This window comes from Erpetoichthys calabaricus, chromosome 13, assembly GCF_900747795.2.
Source record: "Erpetoichthys calabaricus chromosome 13, fErpCal1.3, whole genome shotgun sequence".
NCBI lineage: Eukaryota > Metazoa > Chordata > Cladistia > Polypteriformes > Polypteridae > Erpetoichthys > Erpetoichthys calabaricus.
Window position 1 is genome coordinate 2,509,950 of NC_041406.2, and position 17,194 is coordinate 2,527,143.

The following is a 17,194-nucleotide window of genomic DNA, read 5'->3' on the forward strand; positions in this document are numbered from 1 at the left end:
GAACTCTGCAAAAGACATTTCAATTTGGCAATTTGCTCTTCCTGATGCTGATGAAATCAGACTGCCCATTCAGTATTTCCGAGACTTTTTTCGATTCTAATCTTTTGGATAGTATTGCATGCAAAAAATCCAAATAGTGCCCTCAAATTGGATCGAAATGAATTGGAGCAGGGCGGCACGGTGGCGCAGTGGGTAGTGCTGCTGCCTCGCAGTTAGGAGACCCAAGTTCGCTTCGCGGGAGTGGAGTTTGCATGCTCTCCCCGTGTCCCACAATCCAAAGACACGTCGGTTAGGTGCGTTGGCGATCCTAAATTGTCCCTAGTGTGCTCTTGGTGTTGGTGTGCCCTGCCCCGGGGTTTCTTTCCTGCCTTGCGCCCTGTGTTGGCTGGGATTGGCTCCAGCAGACCCCCATGACCCTGTCGTTAGGAAGTACGGGTTGGATGATGGATGGATGTTGACAAGTCTTAAAGTGGCAAAATGCATAAGTGAAAAGTAAGGACAGTAATTAGGAAAAGAAGTCAAATAATTTGTTTTAATGACCGAATAAATTTTCATCACTGCAATTTTTGTAACCATTTTAGTGCATAGACTATAGTGCGAATGGTAAATGGGGATGGCACAGTAGTCAGCTCTGCAATTTTTCAACGGAGCTTCACACCCCAAGTGCTCCCTGCATTAAGTTTGCATGTTCTCCCGTACTGTGTGTGTCTGTGTTTTCTCTGGTTTCTTTCCATGGTTCAGGGACATGCAGGCTGGGTGAACTGGTGTTGCTAACTTGACCCAAGTGTTTGTCCACCTGGACTGGCGCCCCGACCGGGTATTGTTCCTGCTTTGCAAGTGCAATAAGCTTCAGCTCCAATAAGCTTCAGATCTAAATGTGATAAAATGTACATCGATGAATTAGAAACATTTCGAAAACAACAAAAAAAAAAAGCACAGATAAATAAAAAGATATGTTTTAGTGGGGAGAGTTAAATGTGAATAAGAGTTAAAACAGTGGAACTGTAGTTTATGCTTTTTCCAAAGACTCAGCATTTTCAACATTCCTACCCTGAAAATATCAGTGAAGATGCTGGACTTCAGCAACACAGCTTGTGTTAGTTAGCTTTGACCGGACGTTAAGGGTAAAAAGATATCAAACATTTCCTTGCATAAATAAATTGATATTACGTACAAAACTATTACTCATTTAACTGGGAGATGAGTACTGATTATGACCTTTCACACTATCTACCAGTTATATAGTGCCTTTCATGTCTATCTATCTTATAGTGCCTGAAATATATCGTTTAGAATTAGTCAGGTGGTATCATGGCTGCCTGCTGTCCCAAAGTGGGCAGTTGGGTTTGGGAAATGGACGGGCACCATTGTCTTTTAGTGATGCTTGTTGATCATCAGCGTTTGAGCCTCGTCAGACCGATGACAGTGACTACCTGCACTGTTGGGTCTCCGTAGTGGAGTACAATGGCCCCCAGGCATGGGTCAAAGGGACTTGAATCTGAAGTTTCCTCTTCTGTCACTACTGGACTCTTCATCAGCAGAAGATGCACACACACATACAGTGCATACGTGTATGGCTCTGGTCCTCTGGTTTTATTTGAATTGCTCCGTGTCACTTGTAGGCTTGTCATCAGTGAAGGTGGGCTGCAAACTGGAGAAGTAAAGATGCAGCCCTAGCACTCCCCACCCAGCTGACCGCTCCGTTTTCTTCCTCTAACTCTCCCATCTTTCTCTGTCTACTGATGTCCAGCTTGCTCATGCACTTGGTAGAGTGCACAAGATCAGCCAGGGTGTATCACCTGTACCTCGTGGTGGGACACGTGTGACTTTTCTGTACAGGTGGAAGCTGCCATCCTACAGAGTAACCAGCATGTTGTCAGATCCATGGAGTTAAGAAAAAACAAACAAAACAAAATGCCTCACAAGTACTTGATGATCATTGTTTTCTTTAATTCAATTTATCAAAAGTATAAAACAAAAACAGAGAACCAACAACACTGGAACTGAAAACACTGAAAAATTTCCATGGTGGTCCCAACCTGCAAAGAGAGAACAAAAGGTAAATGAATCAGCAGCCATCATACTGCCTTTCCTCTCTACTCTGTCACACACAAACACAGCTAACCCCCGTAGATCTGGGGACATTTGCGTCACTGTGGCCACAAGATTCCCACAGTGTGTGCTTCACTGTTGGATTTGGTGATTTGAACCTCATTGTATCTAGTCCAGTCGTGAGTGAAGCAAACTGGACAAACAGGGAGCAGGTCGCCCACAAAGAGCCAAGGTGTCCGATCGATGCCGACATCCCAGTCTGCCCAGTCACTCTCTGTATGGATTTTACATGTTGGACCTAAGTGCACATGTTCAAATTGGAGAACATGTGGACAAACGTGTCACAAATGTGAAAGAGAGAGGATGGCTGTGAAGTGCTGGAATTAATCTGATGCCAGCAGCACACAGTCATTTGGTTACCTGTGCTTTACAAAGGCTCATCTCAGATCTTTAGCAGAAACATTTTTATACTTACCATTAAACTGAGGTGTCTATTCTGTCAGATCTTCTTCAAGTTGTTGAATTTCATCATTGTTATCTTCCACCTGCTTTAATTTATCAAATCGTTCAATTTGCTTTTCTATGATCTTATCCTCTGTTTCTTCAATTTTAACAGTAAGTGATGTACAACTCTTAACCACTGCACCAACTGACAATGTTTTCCATTTACTGACATTATATAAGTCGCACCTTTCTTCTTTTAATTCTGTTAATTTTCGCTTAGTCTGAAATGAAAAGTAAGGCCAGAAATTAATGAACCCACCTGTTCTCAGTGTCCTGACACATTTTAGACAACAACATGCAATTCCACAGCAGAATGCTTTTCTCATCCTGTTGTGCTCCTACATCTCAAACGGAGGTGTAATAGAAACAGAAAGTATCCCGATGAAGGCACACCGTCAGCTCCAGCTGCTTCTCATTCCACTTCCTGGTCTATCTTGTCATTGTCATTCAAATGTCTACAGTGTTGTGACTAAACTCTCACATGGTCACTTCACACTTTCTTTGTCAGACACACCAAGTTGTTCTCCCTCCCATGATGAATCGGATTCTGTCCTACATGTTCACTGACCGTTTGCTGTGTCTTTTTTTTTTGCTTAACCTAAATACTTGAACCTTTACCAAACAGCCTGTTCCATGAAGCGGTTCACACATCATGTTTAGCTACATTGAGGTGCAGGTCACTCCTCAGAAAGTTTGCTACAGAACTATTAGAAAGACTAAGACACTGGGATGGTGCTGGGATATTGAAGCTCATTGAGGCGGACTTTGGTGAGCTGAGCACCTGCTGGCTGTCAAGTAAAAATCAAGCCTATCTGTCACCTGTTGAGGAGGCCCTGAATAGGTGTGAAGGTGTCCTAAAGTCTGCTATAATGGTTCAAGAACTGAGATCTAAAGCACAAGGCTGTCACTTAAGTCACCACTTCTGACCCACTACGTGAATTTTGTATTTTTACTCGATTTCATTTTCCAAAACTAGGACGTTACCGTGGCATTCTACAGGTGAAACATCATATAGTAGTAACAAACCAGAACCTGCCCTTTACTTCAAATTGATTACAGTGAAATGCAGGGAAAGAACGACATTGAAAAAACAAAAAACGAAACCTAACAACATTCAAAAAAAGAAAGAGAAGAAGAAAACAGCAAAGCCATTAAAGAGATGACAAAGCAGTTAATACCATTAGAGAGCCGATTATAGGTCCAGTGTGCTTATTCTAGGCTGTCAGAGACGCATGTGAAGACTTTGGTCCAAAAAAAAAACGTCAATTTTTTGCATTCCCAAAATACATGGCTTAGTGAGGCAGGAGCCAGACTGCCCGAGTCTGTCCGTTGCAGCTCTGGACCATACACTGGGATGTATGCCATTGATATGGACCACCTGGAATTCTTGGGGGCTGCAACAGAAAAGGAAAAGGGAATTCGAAAGATAAAGCAACGTAGGGCAGATGGGAAAGAATATGCCGATAACTCCACAATGGAGTAAAGCGCAAGTTAGATAAAAAAAAGTGCAAGCAAAAGTCATATCGCAGGATGGAAGACAAATGAAATAAATTAATCGTTGATGTCTCAAAAAGATGAGAAAAGGAAAAATGTTCAGGAGAATCAGAGGACTCACTCATCATCCTATTGTAAGTTGTTTGAAGACGTGAAAAAGGCGAGCAGACTCTATAAAAAGGGGGCGAGAGTGCCTGCCCAGATTGCAGTTTATGTCTGGAACAAGAAGAGGAATTAAAGTCTCCTCATGAAGGGGTCAAGTGCCTTCTGAACAAAGATGAGGGATTCAAGTCCTCCTCTCAAATTAAGGAAAAGGGGTGCAAGTCCTCTAAGAGTAAAGATGATGGGGTAAATTCCTCTCTGACGGAGTTCACATCTCCAACATGGTTAAGCACCTTGGGCATGTGAAAATGGGCTATATAAATAAAATGTATTATTATTATTATTAAAGTCTGTGGCAACTTCTTCTGGGGGTCATCCTTATGACATCAGACTTCAAAGTGGTAAGGGGAAACAGGAGGCTGTGGAAGGAGAAGGTAAAAAGAATGATATTTTGAAGGCTATCGCCCCATCCAGGATATTCCAAACTGTTGCCAACTGGAGGATGACTCTCGTGAGCCTTCGTCCACTTCAATGTTTAACCTTGGTTGAAAATAAAGGACATCCTTGGATTTCATTTATGGCAAGGACTGTGAACGTTTTCTGTTTACCAGGTGTTTACTAATATAGCTAATTTCTAAATTCTTTGAGAATTTATTTTGCGATTTATCAGATTTCACAGCTGTAGTCTATTGTAATAGGTACAGGAAGACATCGGAGACACCCATTGAGTGCGAATCATGCCAAGTGGCTCCTTGATGCGTGGCATCTGAGTTACGGAATTCACCTTAAATGTGGTGGATTCTGGGTTGCTCTCCCTTGTCTGTTGCTGTACCTAAAGTTCATAACCACAGTCCTTCTAGGCCCGTGTGCCAGCGCTCTGTGAGGACACCGCTTTCAGGAATTCACTGAAAAGGCCGATGACAGGGACGCATTTTGGAAAAAATTACCATTACTGAATCCAGGGACTACAACTGTGACTTCTGAGTTATTAATACGCCAGTCTAAGTCACCGTTGTTGTATGAGCCAAGTTCTGTATTAACATTTTTATGTTCAGGTAATTTGAAATGATGCTAAATATATTTTTTAGTTTATATATATATATAGTATGGGGCTAGATAATTATTCAGTTTTAATTGGATATTGTTACTTTAAGAAGGGGTGCCGGGTAACGGGACTGATGGGAAGTTATTGTAAGTTTGGGTGTGGATTAATAGGGCTGTGGTAACACACAGTTTTCTTACTGTGTCTGTTTGGAGTTTCATTTATGACTGTAGAAATATATAACATGGAAAATAAACGCTGTTTGTTTTTATAAAACAACGGAGTGGATTAATGTGAAACACCACGTGTAAGTTCCTGCGGTAGCCACAAGTTGTTTCGCACCTTCACTTGCAACTGCAATTTTTGTAACCATTTTAGTTCTTAGGCTATAAGGTGAATGGTAAATGGGGATGGCACAGTAGTCAGTTCTGCAATTTTTCAACAAATAGACGGAGCTTCACACCCCAAGTGCTCCCTGCGTTAAGTTTGCGTGTTCTCCCGTACACTTGTGTGTGTGTCTGTGATTTCTCTGGTTTCTTTCCACGGTTCAGGGACATGCAGGCTGGGTGAATCTGTGCTGCTAACTTGACCCGAGTGTGTGTGTGTGTGTGTGTGTCCACCTGGAGATGGACTGGTGTCCCAAACGTGTATTGTTCCTGCTCTGCAAGTGCAATAAGATTCAGCTCCAAATGTGAGATATGTACATAAACTAATTAGAAACATTTTGTAAAATGAATAAATAAAGAAATACATTAATAAATGCAAAGGCATTGGTTTTTCTTTGTAAACTGAACGCAGAGAGCAGTGAATGAGGGTTAAAACAGCAGAAGATAGTAGATTGTGCTTTTTCCAAAGACTCAGCATTTTCATCATTCCTACCTTGAATATATCAGTGAAGATATTGGACTTCAGCAACACAGCTTGTGTCACTTAGCTTTGACTAGAATTTATGAGTAAAAGACATCAAAATTTTCCATGAGTAAATAAACTGATATAATTAACAAAACTATTTCTGATTTATTTGGGATAGGAGTACTGATACACTAATAAAAAGAACTTTGTTCTCAGTGTCTTGTTAGCCTACGCCTAGCAGACGATGCAAACTTCATACAGTCAAGCCAACATCCAGAAAGTGCCCTCCTCTTACTGAGCCGTCAATCTGTTTGATGCCATCTGAAATGGACACTCCTATTTATTAACAAAACTCTCTTACTTTGATGTTCCTGTAATTCATAAACAACAATTCTAAGTTTCAGCCATTCAGAGAAGACCAAAGAATGGAAGAAAATAGATGAACGAGCACACACAGATGGATAGTCTGAAATCTCTGCTGGTGACTATTAAGGAAAACAAACATCCAATTACAATTCAGTAAGTACTCATAGCATAAGAAAATACTTTCAGTCATTCTTAAAATGATTAATTTATTTCTATACATGACATGTGTGGACGATGGAGTGCAATGAAATCAACAAATGAATTTCAAATCAGTTGTATTCTTGCCTGAGGAAATCAGCAGGCATAAAGTGCCAATAAAAATGCACATCTGCTTTTCAAGGATATTTAAAAGAACCAAACTTACCATTGTGGTTGGTGTCTCATCCCCTGAACTGCTCTCTGCACCTGATGAGTAAATCAAAAAATCAGATATCAGACACTTCACCTCAGCATAACAGCATCTGCTCTACTATACAAGTGGGTAGATTTCTACAGTAAGTGTAGAGATGCCAGCCTGGGAGTTCCATAAAGCTTCATCCCTCGTGGGTACCCTGTGCTGTGATGGACAAAATGCACAGCTTTGTTGCGTGTTAATTTGATCGGACAGTTCATGTAAGCCCAGCACTTCCCTTCACCAGGATTTTTGTGGCTCTTTTCTGTGGTTTGTTGAAACTTTTCGGCTGCTGTGGGGCACAGTGCTGCCCAGACCAGGGAGCAGTGCAAGAGGCAGTAGAAGCTGACAGAACAGTCAGATAATAACCACTGCTGTAGCAGCTAACAATCCAAAGTAAGTGTACGTCTCTTGTGTGAAGGATTTAAAGTGTAAAAAGCGTATCTGGGTAAAGCAGTACACAGTTCTGAAAACAGAGTGCACTAGTGCTAGCAGGCGAGTGAGGGCAGAGCATACATTCATATGGAGAAGGACATTGATTTATTATTTGTTTTTATTAAAATCAAATAGCATTTCATACAAATAACTCACGTTTTCCAAAAAAAAGGTTTGAAACAAATCAATCCCACCCCTGAGAAAGAGAGCTAGGCCAGCAAAGCAAAACGTAAAGCTAGGAAAAATAAGTAAATAGATAAATTAATAAATGAATTAAGATAAATGGAGTAAAAGAGGGGAGACAACCTGCTTCCTCAATTTAAATGCTTATTCTACAATGTTATTGATGAGATCCTGCCAGGTTCTGAAAAAGTTTTCTACAGATCCTCTAAGTGCGAATTTGATTTTTTCCCGTTTCAAATAATATATAACATCAGTTACCCACTGACTTAGAATAGAAGAGTTAAGATTCTTCCAGTTGACCGAGATAAGTCTACAAGAAGGACATTGGTTTAAATACAGTGAAGGCAGTGGTACTAGACTTTAAAGAAAGGAAGCATTAAGGAAATGACGGTGACGTGGTGTTAAGAGACATGTAGAGGCTCTAAAGATTATTGTGAGAAGGACCAGAAGATGCTTGACTACACAAAGATGTAGTCTGTTAGAGAGGTATCAATAATAATGAGACACAGCTCACATTTAAAGGTGCACCTCACAGCATGCATGAGAGAGCATATTATGGGATGTTAAAAAGCAAAGGAGATGCATGTGTGCTTCAGTAGTCATTTCTGCATAGAGAAACATTTCTTTGTTATAAGTAAGAGTCAGTAATGTCCTGAACAAATAAGAAGTGTGCGTTAATGACCAGAGGTGAGTTAGTTTGCATTTTACTTGTACATTTTTATACGTTAAGATGCAAGTTGTTTAAGATGCAAGTTGTTTAAGTGTACTGTTTAGCGTTTATATGTTGGGAATGTGCCTTAGTGTTAGTTACATGCAGCAATATCTATATATATATTTCAGCATGTCTGTCTGTTGGTTGGTTGGTTTGTACGTTTACATCAGTGTTTTGATTGGCTGATATTCTACGAATTTTGAAAATTTGGACCAACCAACTAAAAATGCCCAAGTGGGAATTGAACCCACGACCCCCCAAGTGCCAAGGTGCCGGCTTAACCATTGCGTCAAAGCAGTCATATGTTTATGCAAAGAAAACAAGCAACTCTACTTACAAAATAGTGTATGAGAACTGCTGCATTTCTACCTAATGGATAAATTGGGGAGTAGCTACATATGCCACTACCCCGTCAAAGAAGCAGCTTATCCTTACAAAAGGTACGATGCGTACTTTTGACATTTGGAAATAGCCCATATTATGCTTTAAGATTTTTCTCTTTTAAGTGTATTAACTTTATGTTGGCATGCTTTGGCTGCCGTCGCGAAGTGTTATGAGCACTGGTGGCGGCAAACTAAAAGCTGGATGGCCTAAACAGCTGTCCAAGAGACCTGCGTGTCACACGCTATTGTTTGGGCTTACACTATTTCCAAAAATAATGTTTTTGGTGGACAAATGTCTCATTCACTTTATGATTAGGTAATCATTGACAAAACCTCTGAACAACATATATTGCCAAATATAATGTCTCAAAACCAAACCTCTGCGAATTTGATGCCATTGAATATCGATTTTGAAAACCAAACCTCTGTCGAATTGATGCAACCAAATATCAATTCTAGAGATCCAAGGGCTCCCAATTTTGATACAATGGAAAATATCAATTTTGGAGATCGACAAGAAACAAGCTTGCATTTTAATGACGAAGAAACCCAAGAAAAGACCATAAACAATTTGAATATTGCACATTTGCCTCAACAACAAAATAAAAAACGAAGCACTGGGAAGCGAGTGACAAATCGGATTAAAAGAAAAGCTGAAGGAAGTCACTCGACTGAAGAAGACGAAAATGCAAAAAGAAATAAGATTTTGGATATTTCAAGTGCTCAAACTACACCACAAGAATTGCCAAAAACGAAGAAACCAAAATGAATTTTTACTGAAGAACAAAAACTGTGGAATAAACCGCGACGTGCAGTACGACAAGCAGCAAAGAGTGTTCAAAACTCGCAGCAGAGGCAAAATGAATGCCAACGAGTTGCAGCTTACAGAAGCAACCGCACGGAAGAACAAACACAATTGGTTCACGAAATTGAGCGTCTGCGATTGCAACAAAAACGTTCTACTGCCACTGAAATTGAAGTTGCTGAAAGACGTGAACATGAACGGCAAGGACAACAAGAAAGTCGGTCAAACGCAACTCAAGTTGAAATTGCTGAGAGAAGAGAACAAGAACGTTTACGACAACGAGAGAATCGTTTAAATGCAACTGAAGGTGAAATTGTCGAAAGAAGAGAGCAAGAGCGACAAAGACTACGAGAAAATAGACTTCATGAAAACGAGGAAGATGCAAATTCAAGGCGTCAACAAGATCGCATTCGAACTCGAGAAAGTCGAGCAAATGCGTCTGAAATTCAAGCTCAACTTCGAAGAAACACTGACGCACATCGAAGAGCCTCTGCAAGAGCTGCTTCCAGCAATCAACTTTGTCGTGCTCTGGCTACAATTGAAGACTTTGATACCAACTTTTCAGTGCATTCAATTGGTCCTATGGTCAATGAATGTGTACATTGTGGTGCTCTTCAGTGGAATGGCGAAACATCTTCTATGTGCTGTGGTGATGGAAAAATTCGACTTGCTCCATTTACCCCTTTGCCCGATCAATTGGTTTTGTCGTGGTCAAATCCGGCTTTTATGAAGAAAATTCGTGCGTACAATACCATCTTTGCCTTCACATCCATGGGTGCAAGTGTCCACGAAAGCATTGCCATTGATGAACGTTATGCAAATGCAAGAGATGGTGTTTACACGTTTCGTGTACAAGGAAGCATTTGCCACAGAATTGGGGGATTGCTGCCAAATGAAGGAAACACTCCAAAGTTTGCACAGATTTATCTGCACGACAGTGACATGGATTAACAAGTTGCCACGCGCATGAGCATCATGGACGACTTGGATGAAAATATTGTCACTACAATTCAAGAGCAACTGGCACAAATTAATCCTTTTGTTACTCAATTCATGTCGGCTGGCAAATTTGCAAGAGAAGGCCGGGATTGTCGTTTGGTCATTCGAGAATCAAGAAACACCGATCTTCGAACTCACAATCGACCGACAGCAGATGAAGTTGCTGCCATTATTATTGATGGAAGTGAGCCCAATGGAAGGCCCATCAATTCTATGGATGTTGTACTGCATTGCAAGTCCGGTGGCTTTCGAAAAATATCCGATTTGCACCCAGCGTACGATCCTTTACATTTCCCACTTTTGTATGCATTTGGTGAAGATGGATGGTCGCCTAATGTGGAATATGTCGATGGGAAACGAAGCTACAATAACACTCGCGTGAACATTCGTGAGTTCTATGCCTACCGACTTTTTACTCGAATCAATGATGAGTCAATGCTCCATCGATCCTCAAGATTGTTTCAACAATGGTGCGTTGAACAATATGTAAAAGTCGAGCTCCAACGAGAAGACTCAAAGCAATCTGCGTGCTGAGTTATATCGTGGTGTGGCGGATGCAATTGCAAGAGACGCTGACCTTGGAACCATTCGGAAGTTCGTTGTTCTACCTGCGTCATTCACTGGAGGCGAACGGTACATGAGAAAGCAGTACTACGACTCGACGGCTATTGTGCGCGAATTTGGCAAGCCTGATTTATTTATTACTGTTACTTGCAACCCTGAGTGGCCTGAAATCAAGGAAGCACTGCTTGAAGGCCAAAAACCTGACGATCGACCTGACATTGTTGCAAGAGCCTTTTGCCTAAAGCTTAAAGCTATTCGAGAAGACATTTTCAAGAAAAACATCTTTGGCAAGACGATGGCAGACATTTATGTCATTGAGTTGCAAAAGCGTGGCCTTCCACATGCACACATGCTCATCAAGTTAGAGTCTGAGTTCAGTCCATCTACTCCTGATGCCTACGACAAGTTTGTGTGTGCTGAACTGCCCGACCGACACCTGCAGCCAAAGTTGTATGAAGTTGTGACGAAAGCCATGATGCACGGACCATGTGGAAGCCTAAATCCGAAAGCACCATGCATGAAGGATGGAAAATGCAGCAAGCAGTACCCCAAGGCATTTTCTAACACCACACATTGCGACCACAGTGGATACCCTGTGTATAGAAGACGTGACAATGGCACAACTGCAGAACGACGTGGCTTCGAATTGGATAACCGATGGGTTGTTCCTTACAATCCATACCTCTGCCAGAAGTACGAATGCCATATCAATGTGGAAATTTGCTCGACAATCAACTCGGTCAAGTACATGTACAAGTATGTTTACAAGGGCCATGACAAAGCCACTATTTCCATTGAAAGACAGCCTGTGGATGGAAACATTGAAACCGTTGGTGATCTTGCAACAATTGACATCAACGAGATTGTCCAGTATTTAAGTGCAAGGTACATTTCAGCGTCTGAAGCTTGCTGGAGAATCTTCTCCTTTGCTCTCCAAGAAAAGTCACACACTGTTGTTCAGTTGCCTGTACATTTGCCTCAAAAAAACATGGTTACTTATAACCCAGACACGACCAATGCAGAGTCAACTGACAGCATGAAAAACACCATGCTAACAAGATTCTTTGAGAAGTGCGCTGAAGACGAAGAAGCAAGGAACTTGGTCTACTATGATTTTCCAAAGCATTACACGTGGCAAAAAAATACCAAGAAGTGGAAGAAACGCCAGCGTGGTGGAGAAAAGACAATTGGCCGCATGGTTTCAGTCTCCATTAAAGACAGCAATCGATACTACCTGCGATTGCTTTTGTGCTACGTCAAAGGTCCAACATCATTTGAAGACCTTCGCACTGTCAATGGTGTTTGCTGCGACACTTTTCAAGAAGCTGCAGTGGCATTGGGCTTATTGGAAAACGACAACGAATGGCATCGGTGCATGGAAGAAGCCTGTGACTTTCAAATGCCTGCACAACTTAGACAATTGTTTGCAATCATATTGGCACTGTGCAATCCACATCAGCCTGGAAAATTGTGGGAAGCATTCAGCTCTGCGATGTCTGAAGATTTCCAACATCAACTCAAGACAACGTGTGAAGATCGAAGAGTTGTTTTCCGCACTCTGGAAGCACTGAACAAACACCTTTTACCTCATCAAATGACGCTGAAGGATTTTCCAGGACTCCCTCAGCTGGACCAATTCCAAGATTTATGGGCCGACGAATCAACAAGAAACAACCCAATGATCGAAGCCGAGAAATCCTATAACCACGCTGACCTGTCCAATATGGTCAATCAGTTGGGCAAGTTAAATGAAGACCAGAGTCAAGTCTTCAATACAATTTTGGGAGCAGTAAACAACCAAGACAGCGACCAAAAACTTTTCTTTGTGGATGGTCCTGGAGGAACAGGAAAGTCTTTTTTACTCGACACCATTTTGGCTTCTGTACAATCACAAGGGAAGATCGCATTAGCTGTGGCAATCAGTGGCATTGCAGCTTTGCAGCTTATGGGAGGTCGAACTGCGCACTCTACATTCAAGCTCAGTTTGGATCTCAATGCAACTTCCATATGCAACATTCCAGCTCAATCACAACGAGCTGAATTGTTACGCAATACAGACTTGATTGTGTGGGATGAAGCACCTATGATGATCAAGTACGGTTTTGAAGATCTTGACAAGTCGCTCAAAGATATCATGGGCAACGACAAAGTCTTTGGTGGCAAGACAGTTGTGTTGGCTGGCGATTTCCGACAAATTCTTCCAGTGGTTCCCAAGGCAACTGCATCCCAAATTGTCGATTCGTGCGGCAAACGTTCGTATCTTTGGAAACACTTTACTACATTGTGACTGAAAACTAATATGCGCGTACGAAATGCTGTGGACTCGGCAAGTGCCACTGAAATTGAAGACTGCTAATTTTCTGTTGCGTGTTGGTGAAGGAAAATCAAATGACTATGAAGATTGTGGTCAAGAATTTGCCAAAATCTCCAAAGATATGGTTGTTCCGTGGCAACCAAGAACAAATACACTTCAAACTTTGATCCATGAAGTGTACGATAATGCCGAAGAACATTATCTTAATGATGGCTACTTTTTGGACAAAGTCATCCTGACTCCACTTAACACTGATGTCCATGACATCAACAACAAGATTGTGGATATCCTGCCTGGCGAAGAGCAAGAATACTTATCGATTGATTCTGTTGAAGATTCTGAAGGCTTGGATGCATCTCTATATCCTGTTGAATTTCTCAACACACTTGCTATTTCTGGGATGCCACCTCATAAATTGCGTCTCAAAGTTGGCTCTCCAATTATTCTGCCGCGTAATATCAATGGACATGAAGGACTTTGCAATGGCACACGACTTCAGGTCCGACAACTCAAGTGAAATTGCTTGCTGGCTTCAATCCTCACTGGAGCCCACAAAGGCAAACTTATTGCCATTCCACGTATTCCTTTGGTTACGAAAGATTGTGGACTGCCATTTGAACTTCGATGACGCCAATTTCCAGTACAATTGGCCTTTGCAATGACCATTAACAAGGCTCAAGGTCAAACAGTTCAAGAGCTTGGTGTTTACTTACCCCAACCAGTATTTGCTCATGGTCAATTGTATGTTGCCTTATCTCGAGCAACTTCAAGAAAGAAGATCAAGCTCTTAGTTGGAAAAGATTGCCACGAGGATCAAGATGGTCTTTGCATCAATAATGTAGTGTACCCAGGGATATCCTCTTAAATACTTGAATAAACATAGTTTACGTATTCGTTAAGTATGCATTGATTGTGTTAATGATTCATAATTTTATTTTGATAAAGATAAGTCGTTCATTTTATGGCATGTAACACTTTCATACATGACTTAAACTAGAAACAACTTTCATTATGTTTATTATTGCCTTGGAACTAAGATCCATACAGCTCAGGTGGTAGAGTGCACACTACCCTTGGTCGGTGGTTCGATCCCGGATGCCGAAACAAAGTTAGGACCTAACACCACCTACTGTCTGCCTGGGTTCGAATTCCGATTCGTCGTGTGGCACAAAAAACATTTTATTACTAAATTTAATCATGGTACAAATAATTTTGCACTTAATGACTTTTACCCTGCAACACTGATAAAAGTCGCCTGCAGCCCGTCCTTGACGGGCATGACGACCTCGTCTATATATATAATTCACTAAGCCGGGAGACAAGTAGCCACCCATGGAAAGCACGCCGGAAGGGGCGTGGATTAACTAAGCCGCCAACAAGTAAGACGCCCAAGACCATTGGATACGACGACAACTTGCAGAGCCACGCCCACCAACTCGGACAGGACAAGTCTGAAAAAAACAACATCATTTATATTCGGCTGGGCTACAGTACACATGCACCTCTGAGCCACGTTGACTTTTTGGTTACGAGGCATGACCGCATGCACCATAGCAAACTGTTTGTTTTCGGTTACGAGGCACGACCGCGTGCACCATCGCAAACTGTTTTACACCCTACATACAGCAATTCGCATCCGCAACAAACATGCGTCTTCTTAGATGGTCCTGCAGGAACACGGAAGACGTTTCCCCGCCCACCAACACTCCTTATTCCCCGGCCCACGTCCACCCTCGCTCTCTAGGCATTGACACTGCCTGCTCATGTGCCCGGATGCAAAAACTCACCGACCACCCAGTTAGTCCCTTTCGTCTGTGCTAGGAGTCCACATGCACCTCTGAGCCATGTTCACTTTTCATTATTCTTTTTGGTTTCAACACCCAACCGCGTCCACCATCGAAAGCCATGGGAAAGGAACAACGAAGCCCTGCCCAGAAACTCTACCCCCCCCCCCCCCCCCCCCACGTGATCAGGAACGCACCTCAGAGCACTGGCTGCCAAGTCGAACAGCTCATCAAACAGATACTCACTCGCTTTGGTCTGTCCTGCTGTCCAAATCCAGCTGTGAGCCACGTTGACTGTTCTTTTGCACTCCATGGCCACCGCTTCAAATGTATTTCATGGAAACAACACTTCTTTCAATGTTATACAAATTCCTGCATCAGGTAACTTTGTTTCTATCAGTCGGGTTTTTTTGGAAAAATGTCATTGACGAGACTGTTGCTCTCAAACTTCGGAACATGGCTGTTGACTTTGTTTGCCAACATTGGGATAACTTCGGCGACATGGGGGGTATTTTCCGTACGTCGCTTAAATCATCCGAGATCAGGTGCCTCATCTTGGATAAGTTAATGTTGGTGAAACTCATCCAGATAAGTCGGTTTTTCAAACGCAGCCGTGTAGTAGATTAGTCGAGCTGGATCTAATCATACGAGATGAATGCGCGCGCCCGCGCTGATTGAAAAGCCCATATATATTAAGTCTAGAAAACATGGTCAGCAAGTCTCTGATAGGCTGTAACAAAATGACGAAAGAATGGGCGCATTTTTTTTTCACACACGCGGCGCAAGACCTTTTATTCGAAGGACATGAAGAATTTCAAGATTTAATATGCACAAGGGGTAACACTGCAAAAGGAGCCCAAATCAGAAAAGACAGCTGGCAAAAAGTGGCCGACGAATTAAACGCTAAGTACTTTGCATTGTACTTACTGAATGCAGCGTTTCATTTCCTATGTGTCAGATTAATTATTATTTAATATGTCATAATTCCAGATCAAACGTGAGCACAAGGAGAACATGTGAACAGGTTAAAGTGAACTACAAGAATATACTTAAAACTGGTAAATATTGGTATATAACTGTTTAAAGAATTGTTGACATAAAGAATCATATATAATATAAAAAACATTAATTTTAACGCTAATAAGAAGGCAGACAAGCAAAAAAACAGGTGGAGGTCCATGCGGTCCAGACCTAACCCCTGCAGAAGAGTTGGCTCTCCAGCAAAATGCCCATCGCCCTGTTTGTGAGGGCATTCCAGGGGGAAGCTCCTCCTCAGAATCAGTGGCAGGATGCAGTGGTCACTTCATTTCAGATAAAGGATGGTCATTGCATGTATTTGCCCTCCACGTGTGCCATAGGTATGTTCCATATAGCCCTCTTTTTTGTTGGGTCAGTTGCAGGGAATGTCATATCCCTTGAACCTGTGTCTGACCAACAAGATATTGACAAAGGTCAAATATTTGATGAAGACACTGTGTCTGATTATTCATCAGGAGGAGAGGTACATTTTCCAAATAATGTTTGATCAAACTCCACTCTGATCAGTCCCATGTGTCCCAATCACATTTGGAAATCCTGGTAATGAGAATGTTAGGCTGATTGAGATTCTTCATGGAACTGTGGGTGTTTTTGCCTGTGTATTACCTACCTGCAATGGCATGAAACGCCTCTTTTATTGTCTGGACACGCAGGTGTCCAGGAAACACTATGAAAACCCGAAGGAAATGTTTTAGAGCCAAACAGACTTTACGAATTGCCTGGCAAACTGCACTTTTAGTTAGATTTTCCGCATCGCCTACAGTATATAAAAAAGTGCCGCTTGTAAAAAAAACCTCAAAGCAATGCCTACTGTCTGTGTGGTTGTGAGAGCCGACTTCGCCGAGTTTGACTTCAAATATAAGGTGATAATAAATCTTTGAGGTACAATATTCCCCCTCGGCTAAAGCGGTATCTTTCGCAAAGAATTTCCTCCAGGAGTAATAAAGGATCTTGCCGATCGCGCAAAACCCTCTCTATATGAAATTCTCTTCGTATAATTTGCGCACCGATATCAATTGGTCGCTCATTCGTGAACGGCGAAGCCATGACTGGATGACTTCCACGCACCGTCACTGATCACGTGTGTAAACTAATCCTTGTTTACGTTGAACGCAGGTTTGAGGATTAGGATGTGCTGCTATGACAACACTTCCAGCAAGAGTTTCGAAAAAAC

At 41.9% G+C, this 17,194-nt stretch overlaps 1 protein-coding gene and 1 pseudogene across 1 annotated transcript in view; one reads left to right on the top strand and one right to left on the bottom strand.

The window, feature by feature from the left end:
* Window positions 1-17,194, bottom strand: part of LOC114664072 (G2/M phase-specific E3 ubiquitin-protein ligase-like) — a 266,316-nt gene that overhangs the window by 211,208 nt on the left and 37,914 nt on the right. The window lies entirely within an intron of this gene.
* On the top strand, window positions 10,297-14,063 carry LOC114664074 (uncharacterized; annotated as a pseudogene).